This window comes from Taeniopygia guttata, chromosome 3, assembly GCF_048771995.1.
Source record: "Taeniopygia guttata chromosome 3, bTaeGut7.mat, whole genome shotgun sequence".
Classification (NCBI taxonomy): Eukaryota; Metazoa; Chordata; class Aves; order Passeriformes; family Estrildidae; genus Taeniopygia; species Taeniopygia guttata.
The window spans coordinates 62,989,532-63,006,444 of NC_133027.1; the positions used below are offsets into that span (position 1 = coordinate 62,989,532).

The window sequence follows — 16,913 nt, forward strand, 5'->3', positions numbered from 1 at the left end:
AAACCAGGGCAAAAGAGCAGGAGAAGGGGTGACACGAGCTGCACTTCTTGCTGGAACCCTGTGCAGGAGCACACCCACCTGGGACGCTCACACATGTTGCCTACCCATCACATCACCTGGGATCTCACATTTGGGTATTCAGGGACACAGGGAAGCCTGAAAGAAAGTGCCCTGAGCAAAGTGTGTGCTGTGGTTGTCTGTGTGTTCACACCAGTCTTTGCAAAATCAGAACAGCCAGGCCCATTGCAGCATGTTGTTCACTGAATGCAAGAGCAGTGAAGGTTTGTTGCCTGAGTATTAACAAGGGGGGCATTTCAGTCAGCTCTGCTGTGTACAAACTAGAGTTGAGTCTCCAGTTCCTGGTACCTTGTCTGTATGCACCAGTTAGGGGTATTCAATAACCCACTCCCTGCAAGGTGTAAGCAAAGCAGTCTATGGCTGTCTAACGTATTAATGAACATACATCCTGGTACTCTGTGCCTTGGATGCACGTACACTCCTGCACATGCCTAATTTTGTATGCAGAAAGTACTTTCTTTGTGGTCTTTCCCAGAGTGCCATCGCATGTAAGGAGAAATGTAAGGATTATGGCTGTTTTTCATAGAGTATGCTAGTAACTTACTTTCTAAAATATACTTGCATCATATGGAAAAGGGAGTTCCTAAACATGATCTCACTTTTAAAGCACAGTGCTAAATAGGAAAGAAGCAGGATGAAAGATAATCACATTGCTCTGGTTCAATAACAGGAAAGTATTTGCATTTAATTTAAAATTATGTGCTCTTAAGTTAGGATTTGGGCATGATGTTTTCAAAATTAGACAGAAATTAGGCAGAACTCTTGATATGACAAGGCTTAAACATAAAGAAACTACAAAGACAGTTCATGCTTTGTGTTTACTCTGCTTTTTGTATGTATCACATTTGAAAATACATCATTTTATGCACCTACTGGCCTTGTATGTCTATTGCTTTCACTTTGACATGCATTAGTTGATGTGTATTCTAGCCCACAGCAAGTTGGAAACCACAGGAGAGCTACTGATTGCTGATGCCACGTTGCTCTGAAGGCAGCAAAAAAGACTGTGACAATCTCAGAAGTTCTTACATGTATTGATGTAGCCAACACCATAAAGTCAGGTTATAAAATCAATCAGCAGGTTGAATTGATCACAGTTGTTAAAAATCTTTAATATATGTTTTCCAACTAGGTGGAAGAGAGAGTCAACAGCCATATTTGCTGGAGTAGTGAACCAAATTGCTTTGACTGGAACCATTACTCACTTGCACCTTTGATGGCAGCAGCCAGGTAGGAGAGCGAAGGAAGGGTGGTTTTGTGTGAGCTGAGGGAGCGGGTCTGAGAGCACAGTTTTTAATTCTCAAAAGGCTTCACGTGGAAGTCGCCCACATTTAAATCCTGATTATGTGTATTTTTGTTACAACTGAAGCCAGCTTTTGCCAAAATTAGAGGCATTTCTGTTTTGGGGAGGGATTTTGTTAATTTCGATGTGATGTCTGCTTTGTCCACATATTTGGTTTTCTAGTTTCCTTTCTGTAAAGCAGTTCTTGTATCAAGTATCCGGGGACTCCACTTCTTGAACTAAACAAGAAGAAAAGTGTGCTTGTAAAAATACATGAAGATATGGTGGGTGAGGTTTTTATATCTGAAATGTCTGGGGTTTTTATTTACTTTGTCCTAAAATATAAGTTAGTGATTTATGCTTGACAATCTTGCCATTTCAAGTGCACCATGGACAGTACTGTTCAAAGTTTAATTTTTCCTCTGGGTCTTGAACACTTGGGCATGTAGAAACTGCAGTTATGAAAGTGCTAATGTTGTTGTATGCAATAACACCTAAGCTTAAATTTAGTGGATCCCCAACAGAGGACTTACTGTGGCATCAGATAGTTCCGAAGACAATTTATCTTGTCAGTAAAATGTCAATTTTAAGCTACTGATTGCAGCACCATGTTTATTAGGCTTGGTAGTCCCAAGTTGGTCAGTTTTCATATTCACAGTCTCAAAAACTGTGCCTGTGTGCAGAACACAAAGTTACTTTTCTTGCTATAGGAGACCTAAAGTACTGAGCAGCTTCTCTTCTCTCATCTTCTTTGTACAGGCACATCCTTGATGGTCAAAAAATTGTTAGCTCATAGAATTTAGACAAGCTTGAAAGAGTGAAAGGTTAAGGAAAGTTTGATCACTCTCATTGAATTTCTTTTTTTTTTTTTTCAAATTATTCAATATTTACCTTCAGCCATAGAAGCTAGGTGTATAAGGAAGACCCTGGAGATTCTCACGTGATATCATGAGCACAGGAGAAGGTGTTCAAAGAAAACACAGAACATATTTTGAGATAACCCCACCAGATTTTTCAGAATTATGTAAATAGTACTGAATCTGTGTTTCGTTCTATATATTAATTCAGTGAAAGAAAGGGTTAAATTGAGAATGACAATCCCTTGAACCTTTGCTCAACCCTGGAACTGATCCCAAATATTCTGCAGTCCAGGATGGTGCTATATGGGATATCTCTTCTTATGGATCCCTCTCAAGGTCCCTGCAACGGGAGTCATGGGTTATCTGCATTGTTCTCTTTCCCTTCTGCAGTCTCTGAGCACAACTGAGATGTTTCTGCGCAGCCTGAGATCAGAGCTGGGTGGGCGAGAGGGTGTGAACTGATGGCTGTCAGCAGGGCTGTTACCCCCGCCAGAGGTCCTGTGGAATTTCTGTTTAAGTTCAGCAGGAAAATAAACTGTCCTCATGCACCCCTGAGCTCTGTTGCCAGTTTGGAAAGCATTAACAGCGTGTGAAATTTATAAGGAGGAGTAATGGAACACTGCTGGAACATGGAAACCTGGCCATGTCCTGACTCACCAGGCAGGATTTAAGTGGAAAACTGAGAACTTTGGTACACAAGGGTATGGCGGCCATCCTCTAAAATGGGGTTTTAGCATACATCTTTCAGGTTTTGATAGCACGTAACTTAATGGCACTTGTGTGCATTGGGCCCTTTTTGCTGTGGCTCTTGTACACTGAGACCTCTCCCCAGTAATGTGTAAGTCAAATGATAGCACACTTCACTTTTTGTTTGGAACTATTAAATTTTAGAATAGATGCTCTCAATTAATGTAGTTCAAACTGGCATTATTGTAACTATGATGGTATGTACCACTACCTCGTGTGCTAAGGATATTAAGGCAAGCACCTAATACTTGATAGGGTAGTTAATACGCTGTGTGAGCTAATAAAAGGCTCCCATGAAGAAATGGAACCCTATTGCTGACTACTTTACAGGTGAAAGCTTGCAGTCTGATTCCACCTCTAGGCACCGGGTGGTAGGAAGGCACATTTTCTCCATGGACCAGAGCATGCAGTGCTGCCACACCAGCGGTCCTAGGCATCCTTCAGGGAATGTTTCCTTCAGCTGAGCAAGATTGCAAGCTGTGGTGTGGAGGACTAGCTGCTTTATTTTGGCTAGGAATCCTTTGAAGATACTGGTTCTGATTCTCTACTAGCTGAAACCTTTTGCTATTTATACCTGGGTAAAGTGAATGCCGAGCGAGCATAAAATACCACTACGCTGGTGCTAAAGGAGCTGTTATCCACTTTGCCCAAATATAAATGACTATGCAAAGGGTGAAGCAAGTTCAAGGTCTCTCTTTTTGTTGTGACATTGCCCCTAGATCCTGCTGCTCATTGCTGACAGCGTGAGTAGAACGGGGCTGAATCTTCCTGTAGGTTTGAGCTCAAGATGTGCAAACTCAGGTAAGTGAGAGATCTTGCTCCTGGTCCCGCTAGTAGCCAGAGGGAGGCAAAACACGTTTCTTCTTTCCCGTCCCGGAGGCGGCCGAGCAGGGTGGCTGGACAACAAATCCATGCATCAATTCCCTGACAGCCTGTGCCGGGGGGGTGGGGATGAGACACGAGAAGGTCCCGAGGAGGCAGCAATGGGCACTGCGCTCTCCAGCCTCACAGCTGCCGGGCACTGCCGAGGCGGCGGGCGGGATGTGGAAGGAAAAGCTGCTGCCGGCGGGGCGGCGTCTGTCTTCTGCTCGTTTCAGAGCGCCCCCACCCCCAGAAAACCGGAACCAACCCCCAGAGCCGTAAAAATCACCGCTTTGCTTAATGGAATGGAACAGCTTCATTCTCCCGCACGCACAGTGTGTGGCCCTGCAGCCGCAGACGGCGGTGCGCTGGCATCCCGCCTGCTGGAAGGACGCGGTCCTTGAAACGCTCTGGCACCGCGAGCGGCTGCTTTCAACCTAGAGCAGAGGCAGATAAGGATATTGTGAAAGAGAAATTTGGCGTTGCATATTATAAAACCGAATCCTTAAAGAACCTGCGTACTTTTGGCAGGATTTCATATCTCGTAAATATAACCCGTATATATTCATGCGTATTTTAAGCAAAATACAGTGTACTGCAATTTCTGCCATCTAAGCAGATATCTTGGTAGAGTAATTTAAAAACATAGCTGTTTGGGTTTTTTTTCGTAGCCAGCACTGCACCGATTAAATAACAAGGCCAGCATTCTGTGTTAGGCATCCTGCCCTGGGGGCTCCCAGGTGTCCATATACCTGCTGAAAGCAATACAGAGTTCAGGAGTTGACCCAGCATGGGGTGAGGGCATCAGTGGCTGGATCTCCCTGAGCAGAGCTGTGTGGGGATGCTGTGCTGCAAAGCACTCTGCTGTGTGAGAGATTCTTTTAAAAAGCAAGACATGCAACTGGTCTTGAAATACAGACAGCTGGGAGGATTCTTTATAATACCGAGATAAATCTCTATATGTTTCATGTCTTTATAATTCTGCAAGTACCCTACTTTTTGCTAGAGATAGGGGGTCATAACAGCATGAACACTTGAACCACTGAACCCCCCACTTGATGGCATTAATTTTATTTAACTTCCAAGATGTGTGTATACCTGTTTACATCTATATTTTCCTCTGTCTGAAAATATCATAAGGTTATAGATTCGAGGCTTACAGCTTCAATTAAGACATGGAGTGAATAATTGCAATTTTAAAATCTGCCAGTGACATATGTGCAGAATTATTGTTACATATCATGCTATAGTAACCCTGAATAATTTCAAAATATAAGCAGGACACTATACTACAATGTCAGTCTTTAAAAGTAATCCTATGAACCTGGCTGTATTCTAAACAAAATCTGAAGAATTTACAATTTTGAAAAATTGTAGTCCAGTGCCCTGTGCAAATCCGTGTGAGTGGAGTCCCTTGCTCATTGACACTTTGCTAAAAAGTTCTAAGACTGAAAAGTTTCAGACAGTTGGGAAGCTCAGATCCACACTAGCAGTTACCTCCAGATGGCCGCACTTTCATTTGGTACTAAGCCTTCTAGCATCTCAACGTTTGCATGTTTGAGATGGTGATGTGTACTGTTCCACTTATTTTTGCCAGAAAATGTACAGGGCATTGTATGATAAGTTTTGACACATCATATAGCTCAAAGAAGAGGTGAGAGTGTGGGGAGAGAGAAGGGACAAGGGAAAGAGGAGGATAGGAAAAGAAAAGAATAAGAAAATGCAGCAAGAGTAGTTTGTGTCAGTGTAATGAATTCAGCCTGACTGGCAAATACAATCTGACTGCAAGTTGTGAATTTCATTGAATTTGATCCAAGAAAGACACAGCTGAGCAATCTGCAGGAAGCAATCTTTTCCTAGAAGTATGCAGCTCCAAACTGTACAAATTCTTCCACTGGTCGTAAAATGTCTGTCTGCCACTGAACCTGTGCAATCAGATACTTTTGAAGAGAAAGTGTTATAACTGAAACAGTCAACTGCAGAATATCCAAAAATACCAGTAAATGTAGAGTTTTGAAAGAAGAAAACCTATATAATTTGAAGTTGGCCAAAGAAGCCTTAGTGATAAGGACAGTTAATCATTCTGGTGCAGCTGTTTCCTGACATTTCTGCAAAATGTTGTGGAAAAATTAATGAAGGTTTGTACAGTAAAGGTTTCGAGCTTGGCTAGTGGAAAATATGACAGTATTTCCATCATCAATTAAGAACAAGCAAGGCCTTTTTTTTTCCGTAGGGGAAGTGGTATGCAGTTTGTACTGCACAGGAAACTGTAGACTTGAGAGCAGCTGTGTGATAGTAACAGGTATGCAGAGAATATGGAGAAGGGCCTGGGCCCTCTTATCACATGTGCTTCAGTGTAGTAGAAGTAGCTCTGTCATATATTGGAAATACGGGATACTTACACTATCGACCATGTGGGGTATTCCTTCGAGTGTCTGGCTCTGAAAATAAATGCCTGTCTTGTCACTTCAGGAACAAAGCTTGCATTAATAAGGCTTTCATTGCAATTTATTACTGTGACATCAGAAAATAATAATTCCTTCAGCTGGAGAGACACAGAATTTTTTTGCCCATCTCTGAAATTCAAGTTTTTTGCAATTCACCTCAGGGTGTCTGGTTGTCATAGCCATGCAGCGTGCCTAGGTGAGCGCATCTGGTTGCTGCGCTGCCAGGGTGAGGAGCAGCAGTGCAGCTGGGGGGAACTCGCTGGCCTCGTGTGCAGTATGGACAAGGGCTGTGCATGCCAACTCGGTGTCATGCGTGTGTATGCGTGGTGCAGATAGCCAAGAAAACGTGTGGAAACATGAGCATGGCCAGAGGGTGCATTCCTGTTGCAGATCAGCATAGCTTAAGGTCACTGTAGCAGCTGAGCAGTGGCCTTTGTCCACTCCTTCACCTTGTAGCCCACAGCCCCTGGCAGGCAGCCAGCTGCTGAAAGCCTCCTCCACTCTGGGGCTCCTGCTCCTGCCAAAGCTCAACTGGGCTCCTCCAGCCCAACTCAGTTTGGGGTATGCCGGATCCTCTCTGCGCTTGAATAGGCTGTATGGGGCAGAAGGTAGTTGGGAATGAGACAGTTTCACTCTTGAGAATAAATTACGAAGTCCAGTTCCGTACAGCCAGTAGAATTAACTTTTTTCCTCAAAGGGCTATAAATTCTATTTTGTGTTAAAAATTCATTAGTGTGAATGTCCAGGTCTGGTACAGAAACACTGTGAATGACTGCAAATGTTTAGGTGAATCATTTAGGTGCTCAGTACTTTTCTAGTACCTTTCTGGACTGTGAGGTTTTGTACATCCTGTAATAGCTTTTCTCTCCCTCTGACTTTCTGAGGTACTTTGAGCTCTACCATAAATATGATTTCTAGCCTGTTTACACGGTATGATGATTCATGCTAAAGTGGTGGATAGAAGATGCATTATAATGAATGGTTTATGCTTTCCTAATATCATTCTGTAAAGGCAACACTTACTCAGTGCTCCTCCTGCAAATTTAGAAGACACTTAGCAAGCTTGCTAAAAATATTTGTCTTGTAATGGTAGCTGTAGGGTGTATAGTTCTTATTGACAGGTTTAAGCCAGTGTAAAACAGTTCATAATGACAGACTTGTATCCATGATTTGTGACTGTTCACATAAGCACATAGAAATCAGCACCAAGTTTTCTCTCCCTGATACAGTCCACTGTGAGAAGCTTCATTTAATATTCTCCCAAGCCTGCAATCCCTAGTGCAGGTAAATCTGTTGTTGGAGTCAGTGACGGCTTTACCAGTATCAGAGTTATCAGAGTATTAGAGACAGCTCACATTAGAGCCTCTAGTTAGGCTTGATTTGGGACATTAAAAGGTTAATCCTGCAAGCAGCCCATCTGTAACCAGGTGCATGCTGCCACTGCAGTCAGTATGCTCTCACACCCGCAGTGGGACTGCTTGTGTGCTGCAGGGTGTGCTTGGGAGCAAGGGAAGAATGAGGGCTTTGCTTTTGCAGTTTATCTGATGTGGGAAATCTGAGGGTGCTGGGTCAAACATGAGCTGCTTTTAAACTTCTCAGCATGCGGGCTGAGCCTACAGCTGCTTAGGAATTTCCCATAAAAACAATTTGTCAATTGAAAGCGGAATTTCCACAAGAACAAGTTTTCCACTGGAAAATTTCCATATTGCTATTTTTATTTTTTTGTTTTCCCATGGAAATCTCCGAATTAAATACTTCCCTTTAAGTCACTTTACTCCGTGAAGAAGACATTTGTTTAGCTGATCTGAGCTAAAATGGTTTCAGTTGCCATTAAGTTGCCTGTTATGTTTCTCATCTCATTATGAATGGCATTGCAAAAATTTTATGCTTAAGAAGTTCCTGTTGGCAGATCACCTTGACAGTCTTCGTGTCCCACGCTGGGTTGTAGTCACTTGTGTGAAAAAGTCTACTCACTACTGAAAAAAACAATGTCAAAGTGAAACAAATTCTAAAATAGAGGCCCCAAACCCTGGGAAACTAGATGAGCCATGTTAATTTGTGAGCTTATGTCTTTGCTGTTTAAATTCAGTTTCCCAAAATTTTGAGTATATTATACTGGTTATTTTAAATGTTTGTGGGGGTTGTAAAACTCTTGGACTCCACTTGAGATTAATGGGGAATAAAAAGTGCGTTTAAGTGATTGTAAAATTGTCTAAGATCACAGAATCAAGATGAAGGACTTCACTTGTTTTAATTCCTGCCCTACTGAGGGCAGTGGGGTAATGGCTGAGACATTACTGGAGGTGACTGTCACCTGCTGCTGAGTATATGGGAAGGGAGAAGAATGCTGCTGACACCAAGGTGTTCATCGTATCACACAGTGACCTCTTATGGATGAACGTTAAAAAAGAATGAATACCACTTCTACTTTTTAAACTAATGGTTTGAATAGTACCAATATTTGTAGTAGGTGCTGGGTTCTCCTTATGTTGCTGTGTCTCCAGATTTCTGTGAGTCTTTGTCTTGCTGTCTCTCATCTGTTCTTCATGCTATTCTCATTGACACACGGAGCAAGTTCTAGTCACAGCACTAAAATGTTGGTTATATTGCATGGCAACCAGCTGGTGATTTTGGTGATCGTGACTGGTGGCATGCACAGAGTACTAGCCCCTGTTGTCCCCAAGGGAAATGTCCCCCAGGAGGAAATGGGCTGTAGCAGAAAGTGTGACAGCCACTGCACCAGAGGAAGCTCGCTGTCTACATGAGCCTGGAGGCAGGTGCAGATCTTTTCACCTGGTGCACACAGGAAGCAGCATGGCCGGTGTCTGACTTTCCTTTAGGCAGCCTTCCCTGTGCTTCTCAGAAAGGCATGGGAGTTGTGGTTAAATATTACAGTCTAACTTGTTACTTGATCACAGACTGAACAGGAGCTAAGTAACTTTAAGCCATTAGGTCCATTTTAGGTATCTCTTCCCTTAGATAATGGGCAGTTGACTCTCAATCATATCTTCCAAATTAATGACTCAGAGTGAAATCCCACGCTACATTTACCTACAAACAAGCATGGTGCCAGCACGCATCTAAAGCATCCTCCTCTGTCCCTTTTTCTGCCCCTCTTGTAAGATTCTCTTGTGTTCCCATTCCCCCTTACTCTGTCACTGGTTTGTTTTGACCCTCATAATTTTTGCTGGGTAGCCTGAATGAGATTTCTGAATGCTGACTGTTGAATCTGAAGCTTCTTCCTTCTGGGAGGATAGGACTGACAGCTTATGGAAAACTTGTTTGACTGTGAAATCAGGAAGGGCTTTTGAGAGTTGCCTTGGTCATTTATCCTGCCAGCATTCCCATTCTTTCCAGATGGTGCTGGGAACCCTTCCAGCTCCAAACCCTTTGGTGTCCCCACTGCTTAGCTTCCCCAGTGATGCTGAAGACAAAGGTATCAATATGAATAGAACAGAATGAATGATGTAAGGACTGGTCATTAATTCTTTATTTAAATATCTCAACAGTTGCCTTTAGGCAGTACCAACATAAGTTGCTGGCATTCAAGGAAAAGCCAAATAGGCCTTCTATGCTAACAGCAAAGACCTAATTGTACCAAAAAGCTGAACACAGTTTCAAAGAACACAATATATCTCCATCATTTCCACCTGTATGTTGTTCTTTGGGAAAAACAATAAAGTTCATCTCACTTGTAGGTGGACTTTACTGTTTATCTGCCCCTATACTGCAGAAGGTTTTCTTCAAGTATAATTGAAACTGGAGTTTTCGTTCACCTGTTAGAATCTGAAGACTAAATGAAGGAATGATCGCAGCAATTATTCACACTGTTTGGCAAGAAAAAAAAACAATTGGCAAAACCTACATTTGTGACAATCATTTGTATTTCACGGTTGCATTGCAAAGGCCTTGGTTCTAAATATAAGATAGGCAGAAATTGTTCTGTTTGGCGTGTCCTAAAATTATCCAGCACAGAAATAGTTTAAGGAAGTGTAAAAATGAATTCTCAATTTCTCAAAAGGCAGCTTAAAGGGGAAGGCATGCTGATGTGGAAGTATTGAATAAATGCCATCTTGGTAACAATTTTACCAAATGTAGAGAAGAGTCATACACGTCATGTCCTTGTTATAAGATTCATGGAGAAAATACTCCCACTCAGATAGAAATTTGCTGTAAACAGCTTTCTTGCTGTTAGAGTAGATGTACTTTTGAAGATGCAGTGGCTCTTAGAAGGAAAAGAGCATGTTGTGCAATAATCTGACCTTACATTGCATAGACACTTCCAGTTTTGGAATGTGAAATGTCTGAAACTGGGAGTGGGCGGACGAGAGGTGGAGCCAGTCAGGAGCCTGGGTGGCTGCGTTTCTGAGAAACTCTCTTCTGCTGGTGAGTACTGCTAATGCACCAAGCGCACGCCTAAAGCCCTGAATAGTGCTAAGTTGAACCACTAAACAATATCAAGTTTCAAATGGACATGGAGCTATAGGGTGATATTTTGGAAGTTAATTGTATAAAACCTCATTGAAAACAAGGCTGAATTCTTTCAGCCTCCTGAAACCACAGCCTTCCAAAATGCGTCAGAGACTCTTGATGCTGCAGCGAGGTCAGCTTCCCTCCCCCCATACCTGTGAGTCAGGACAATTCTATTATAGGAAGTTTTTATTGGAGGCTCCCAGTGGAGAAGTAGACAACTTGCAGATGGTGAGGACACAGTGGGACAGGGTTTGGATTCTGTGCCTACATAAGTGGTGACCAACAGGCAACCAACAGGTCAGAAGAGCATTTTTTCTTCAGAACAGTGAGATACTAAGGAAACAATAGTGTTTGAGCAAGAGGTAGGTTTGACTGATTTCACCCTCTGTCTAATTAAAACCTGGATTCAGAGTCCACTCAAGCTGGCATTGTATCGATTTCTCAAGGGGGACAAAGGCTAAGTCTCTTGTAGGCTTAATGCCCTCAGTGCTTGTCCTCAGTTCCTTCCATATCTACTTTAGCTGAAAATCACAGAAAAATAATTTTAGAGCAGCTCAGTTCACTGTAGAAAGAAAAAGAAAACCAAGGAGTAAACAGAATGTATTTGACAGGTGGGAATTTCAGAGGTGTTATCTTGATTTTCAGTCAAGGCAGACACTTTTTTAAAATAGAAACTTCCTGTGGGGTAGTCATCCACTTACTCTTTCCTTTTCTATAAATCCAGACCTGCTTATGGGTGGATCAACACCACTGGGACTTAAAAATACTTGTGAGCAATGCTGCCCCATTTATATTAGCATGCCTGTAACTTTTTCCTTGTTGTTTGTTATTGCTGTTATTACCTGGAGTGCTCTAGCAGAGTGTTAGCACAAATGAAATTCTTGCAACAAGCAGTATTTTGACAACTTGGAGCTGTGGTTTTAGATGTGCTCTTCTTTTAATGCTAGCAGATGCTCTGTGCTTCCTGGAATCACTGCTACTGGAAAAGAAGGATCTTACAGCAGTCTGTGATTAAAAGTATACCTCTAGAAATAATTTGCTCTATGAGGATTTCTATTATTTCTATGTGAAATTGCTAGCAGCAGGTAAGAGATCCTGGAAACCAGCTACAGTTATTTAATTCGTAACCTGTCAGGAAAGAAGGTTTTGGTTTCCATTCCTGATGAGCATCTTGAGTGAAAAGCAGAGCATGCAAAGGGTTGACCTATCTGAGCCCTCAGCACAATGGGTAGCTCTGCATTTGAGTGATTTTCCTGAAAGCACCCCATGTGGAGTTATTTTGCTTTATTGAAGGCTTGTGTTCTACTGGTTTGATCCACTTTTCAATTCATTGGTGGAATATTTCTACTAACTTTCCCACAAGCTGATGCAGACTGCATAAAGAGGGGAAAAAAGAAAAGATTCCGATTTGAATCCATGGGTGGTGCATTTTATAAGCAACTTCATCAATGCTTTGTTCCTAGAGATGTAAACAACCTTTTCTTTAAAAAATGAAAAACAACTGGATGCACTTCTGGTGTCCCTCTGACTGCCAAGCATTTATTAGTAAACACTCAGGCAAATGGACCTCTTTATGCAGATGTGTCTGAGCCTGTATATGGACCTATTCACATGTGGAGTTTGAGTTGGAGAAAATAAGGGGCTCTTGATAGATTTGTTGAGGCAGTTATCTGCCTAAGATTATGTTTGTGTTTTTCATTCAGAAAGTTTTAAGTCTAAAGATGGTTGTGATGGAAAAAGAGCTACCTAAAGCATAAAGCAAGGCCATGGTTTATCTGAGCCTTGTGATGAGGAGAGGGTGGACAGGCAAACTTAAGCAGTGTGGTCTCCTAAAAGAGGTGTAGAACTGCACCAGGCAGAGAATGCTCCTGGACATTTTTATGGCAATAGCTGCCACATTCCTCTTTAGTGTGATTCAGAAAATTATTTCCCTGTTGTATGAGATGGAAGTAAGCTTCCTTTGTCTGCCTGTCGCCTGCTGTCCAAACCTGCTCCTGACCAGTCAGCAGGAAAAGTGAGTGCCTTTAAGTTCCACTGGCCTTTTTCTGGCCTTCCTCTGCCCTTTGCTCTTTCTGGCAAGGTCCTGTTGCAGTTAGACCTCAGTATAGCAGCCTAAGTGCCAGCATCTTCCAGCTGTCATGTGAAACTGCAATTTGGTTCACATCAGTTCTGTTCTTTCTCTTAGCAGTATATACAGAATATAAAAGTTCATATCCAATCTTATGACTAGATTTGACATCCTTGAGCAGATCAAGGAGAAAAATTAATTGTTGCCCTGAAGAAGATTGTGAAGAAAAATATCAGAGTGATGGCTTTTTGCTTTTAAGTTTTGCTGATCAGAAATCAGAGGCTGAATTTTGGATCAAACATCCATAGTGATTTTTCAACCAAATGCTCCCAGCTTGTGAAGATGCAAACAGCAGCTCCTCCAGCTTGCTCTAATGAACCAGCAGCTCTTTGTTGATGCTAGCAAAGCAATTAGGCTCCCTGTTACGCAGTTGCATCTGAGCAATTTGGTTTATTTTACTCAAGGAGACCTCACCAATCCACAATTAAAGTGACATTTTCATCTCTCACTTAGGGGTTGAGAAAACACTTTTGAAGGTCTTTGTTCCTCTGATGAGCTTGGGAGAGGAACAAAATCAAACAAGGTTTTTTTGTGGAAGGAGTTGGGTCGTGACTGAGACAGTTGGCTACTTCATTATAGCAAACACGTAGGTGGCCTTTCTCATGTTCTGAGATCCAAGAGAGGAGCTCTGACTTGACTGACATCTTTGAGGAGAGTGGAGTGAATCCTTTGCAGAAGGAGGGTCAGGTCAACTGTGCCATATGCAGCACACACTGACAGTGAGCCCTTCCCTCTCAGCTGCTTTGAAGTTACAATCTCTATCCTTTTGGCAGATCAGATCCAAGTGGTGAGATGGCACTGAGTTCAAGCAACTTAAAATGTCTGTAATTTTTTGCACCTGTTTGATTGTGGTATTTATAGCTCATTTTTACCAGTGCTTTCTTTTCAGTGTAGCAGTTGCCAGGCTTCCTTGCTGGTACTGGTTCTACTCTGAAGGAAAGACTGGATGTAATTTGGAGGATCATTAGGGTGAGATCAGCTCCTGAAACCTGAGTCAAGTTAATGATGAAACCTGAGTTTTGTTAATAATACATTGTGATTATTACTCCCAGCAGGGCAGATACCTCATATTTCTCATCTTTTTAGCTTGAGAATCCTAGTTACTGTGATCTTGCTTGGGTCTACAAGAGGAAGATACCTGGTCTCCACCACCAGATTTCCACTTGAGCTTTCCCAGGTAGAGCAATGTCTCTGCAGATGTCAGTGCCTTACACAAGCTGGAGTGCAGAGGAGGATACATGATCAAGAGATGAAACAGAAAACATTAATAATAAAGGACATCTAATTGGACATGCCCTTTTGCCCAGCAACAAGGACATATGCAGTGCACAGAAGGCATTAGTCTCGTGGCAACCTGCTCCCTCCTCCTACAGGTCTTCTCGAGGACAAAATTGCATTGTGAGCTGAGCCACTTGCCTGCTGCAATTGCCAATAAAGCATTAATCCTAGCCCTTTGTAGACTGCACCTATGATTGCACCTCTAAGATGCTGGGCCAGATTGGAGAGGTGACAATAAATCATGGTGTGCCTTACAGGTTGGTGAGTGGGAGGGGAGTGCACACTGGGGAAAACGACACCGTGCAGGGGCGGGAGGGAGAAGGCTGTGGCAGGAAAAGCAACCTGCAGCAGGATGTAGGATGATGTGAGATAGTGCAGACTCTTTCTACTTAATGTTGTATTTCCTTACTGCCTCCCATAGCTCCTGTTGCAGCCTCCCCTGCTGTCCTGTGCTGGTGCCTACTGCCTCCATTTGCCCATGGTGGAGTGGTGTGCTTTAACCAACTGTATGCTTTCATTTTGTGGGAAATGCCACTGTGGAACTGCTGTTCCATCTGAAGTGCAGGGTATTACTGTATGCAGCCTCCCATTCCACCTGTGCCATCTGTTTGTGAAAGCGTGAGTTAGGGACTTGCTTTAGGACAAGGGGAAAGGGCCTTAAGTTGTACCAGGGGAGGTTTAGTTTGGGTATTAGGAAACCTTTCTTCATAGCACCTGAACAGGCTGCGCAGGGAAGTGGTGGAGTCACCATTCCTGGAAGTATTTACAGTATTGTGCATGTGGCACTTAGGGACATGGTTTAGTGGTGGTCTTAACAGTCTACCACTCTTAAGTTAATGGTTGTGCTCAATGATATTAAAGGTCTTTTCCAATCTAAATGATCCCATGATTCTACATTTGGGACAAGAAGGTTCCAACACCCATACTTCAAACACTGGCCTATGTCAGTCTCTCTAAGGAGAAAGCCTATGTCAGAAACGTACCAATTTTGTTCCCCAATTTTGGGATTTCAATCTATTCTACAGAATTTTAGAAAATACAATGTAATAGTAAATGTTAAATTTTCTAAAGTGTACAGTGAAGATGATTTATCATTTTTTAAAAAGATAGGTAATATATTACTGTCGCTTAGACAGAATTTATGTTTCAAATCTGAGTGGGGAGATACGCTGTGAGGCTGTGATCACTGTATTTTTAACTTTATAACTTAAGATCCTCAAAGTGGTTGAAGATATATGGTACTGTTTCCTATTAACTTTATGGAAATATATTTCCAGAACATGGCCTTCAGTATTTAAGCCTACTAATAATTATTTTTATATCCATATTTCCTCTAATATAATAACATCTATTCTTCATTTCAGATGAAAATTAAATTGTCTGAAGAATAGTATCATCAACTGATTTGTCTTACATGATCATGTTTATCTATTTTAGTAAAAAAATCAGTGATTATTAAATTTTCTGCTAAGGCAAAGAATGAAACGACAAAACTATGATGCTACACAAAGAGTGCTCTTGCATCAGTGGGAATTAATCACAGCATATCAATACAAGAACATGATCTCAATTTCCCACTGTAGTTAATGTTAAAAATTTAATCTTAATAACTTCAATTACTTTTTGTTTAATTTTAAAATGAGAGGAAAATAAAAATTCTAGTTTCAGAATAATCATTTGTATTGAATCTTGCATGTGAAGTTGTCAATATGTTACAGTGGGCTTTTTTTCTTGTTGTAAATGAGAGAAAAAGTCTGGTAAAAACCTGTGTGTTTTTGTTTAGCCCAGCAGAAGTGATGGGCGGTATTTGGAGGCACACAGGAAGGCTGCATAATAATGAAACAAAGCTCTCTTGTGTGTGTCAGCCAAACCAGTCATGATATCAAATAGAAAAAGCAAAATTGTGGGAGACACCGTTTCCTTGCCCAGCTCATGCAGAGCACCAGTCAGCATTAGGAATTTGGCATGAGTGTGGCTTCCAGTAGTGGTATCCCAGTCACAGACTTTAAATAGTTGCAGATGTTCTGAAGGGGACTGGGGGGACCATCCCTACCTTCCTTTTGGGAAGCAGGGAGCGAAGCACATGGCCTGTGAGAGCACAGAGCTTTCCTGGAAGGAGACTTGGCTGGACATCTCTGAACACCTCAGCTGAGTGGAGCTGTGGCTTGTCCTGTTGCAGTCAAACCCACGGGAGGCTCAGGGCTCCTGTCAGGAGGAGCAGAGGGATGGTCTGTGGGGCAGTCCAACCAGGGCTGGCTGGCTCCATCAGTTGGCCAAGCCCTCCTGTTCTTGGCCGAGGGGTGACCTTTGGCTGCAGCCTGAAACAGCAGAAACTGATGTCTCCCTTCCTGGCAGGTCCTTCGTGCCAGGGAGGGGCCGTGCACCAGCCTGGGGCAGATGCAGCAGGACCGGGCTGTGAGAGAGCCACTGTGTCCCACTGCTGCTGGCTGGGCACAGCCACGGGCCAGGGTGTGGGACCTGCCCCTGCCTTCTCCTCCTGCTGCTCCCCGGACTTTGCTGGTTCAGCTCTGGCTTTGCCTCTGAATCTATGATGGGTTGTTTATTGGGATGTCTTACTAGAACGCTTCCGACTGTCTGTTATGGGAGGTCAGGATGCAACAGCCACGTGGAAGATCTGCCTGGTCTTCTCACCTTTGCTCTTGTTATAATGTCGGTGAAAAGGGGATGATTTCTAAATCTGACTTTTACTCCCCTTGTGTTCTCAGGTTTCTGAATTTAGAAACAGGAACCTGTTTTGC

General features: G+C 42.6%; 1 protein-coding gene across 11 annotated transcripts in view; it reads left to right on the top strand.

The window, feature by feature from the left end:
• Window positions 1-16,913, top strand: part of HIVEP2 (HIVEP zinc finger 2) — a 137,028-nt gene that overhangs the window by 83,085 nt on the left and 37,030 nt on the right. For 6 of the 11 annotated variants that reach the window (XM_030268093.4, XM_072926998.1, XM_030268099.4 and 3 more), the window contains one exon: window positions 1,211-1,308. The exons of the other annotated variants lie outside the window; for them this stretch is intronic. The gene's annotated coding sequence lies outside the window, so the exon portion shown is untranslated. The remainder of the gene's footprint in view (window positions 1-1,210; window positions 1,309-16,913) is intronic. 11 annotated transcript variants of the gene reach the window in all.